General features: G+C 36.9%; 1 protein-coding gene across 1 annotated transcript in view; it reads right to left on the bottom strand.

The window, feature by feature from the left end:
* Positions 1-496: 496 nt before the first annotated feature.
* The window catches only part of LOC143279738 (metalloprotease TIKI1-like), a 230,590-nt gene continuing 229,800 nt past the window's right edge, over positions 497-1,286 (bottom strand). Inside the window, exon 10 of the mRNA XM_076583863.1 lies at positions 497-1,286. This exon is cut by the window's right edge and continues 611 nt beyond it. The gene's annotated coding sequence lies outside the window, so the exon portion shown is untranslated.

Below are 1,286 nucleotides of genomic sequence, written 5' to 3'. Positions count from 1 at the left end.
ACATCCGTCTTGCCGAAACTTTTTTTTTTAAGGAAAAAAGAAGAGAGAGCGAAAGAAGAAGAAGAAGAAGAAGAAGAAGAAAATATGACGATTTGGAGCATTAATGGGACTCAGGCCTACCGCCTGTTCTTTTCTTAAGATCATTTTATCAGTAACCAAACCGAACAGCTGTTTTACAGTGCGAAGAATGTGTGTTTCAGAGACAGACAACCACGTGAAACGGGACTTTCACCACTGTCTCCATACAACTGTATTCTATGCGATCTCTGATGTAGGAAAGGAAGCTGGTCAGGCAAACTGAAGTAAAGTATAAAAAATGTGTATGTGAGGAGATATATCTATCTAGCTATATATATATATATATATATATATATATATATATATATATATATATATATATATATATATATGTATACATACATACATATATATATATAGATATACAGATATATATATATATATATATATATATATATATATATGAATAACGCCTCATTTTGCATCGCTGGAACTGATTGTCTTACACCTGTCTCATTCAAAAGCAGTTACAGAGGAGACACAGTAATGGTTAATTCATACTGAATGAACCTGTGTCTCACGTTTGGGGGATGTGAGTTAATTAACGTGTGAAACACTTTATTAAAGGATTACGGTGACACGCGGAGACAAAACACATACATGTCCTGACAAGCTGCTGAACATGGCGGGGTAAATACACAAAAGGGTCATACACGTTAAAATGTTACATGTCTGTCTGAGTGTGTATAGATGCGTGCCTGAAACCTGATTGAATGACAGAGGAAACTAATGATAAGCGCCCAGTGACAGCCGTCAGTCGGCTCTACCCAGGTAGGCAGTCTGTTGTGCAAATGAACCCGTGTTTGTAAAGCGCTCAGAGTTTGGTCTCCGACCAAGGATAGGCGTTATATAAGTATCCATATCATATCAATCAACCAGTTCTCAGTCTCTTTATCAGCTGTGACAGGTGTCCAGGTAAACTTTTTTTCTTTTTTTTTTCTGCGAACTGTCTTACAAGCTTTTTCACAGAAAATGAAGAATAATTATCTCTCCAACGTTTACTGAACCGTAGCATAGTTTCTGTCAAAAGACATCCTGTGAAAAAGACAAGAAGAAGAAGAAGAAAAAACAACAACAAAAACACGACTGACTTCTGTCTGTCCAAACATGGCTACTCAGCCAGCTGTCAGACCCAAGTCACGACAAGGTGTAAAATTTCACGCATTTCAATAATAACTGACTCATGGTAACAATCAAATCGGCTGGAC

Source organism: Babylonia areolata, chromosome 3 (genome assembly GCF_041734735.1).
Source record: "Babylonia areolata isolate BAREFJ2019XMU chromosome 3, ASM4173473v1, whole genome shotgun sequence".
Lineage (NCBI taxonomy): Eukaryota > Metazoa > Mollusca > Gastropoda > Neogastropoda > Buccinidae > Babylonia > Babylonia areolata.
This window is presented reverse-complemented; position numbering and strand designations above follow the sequence as displayed.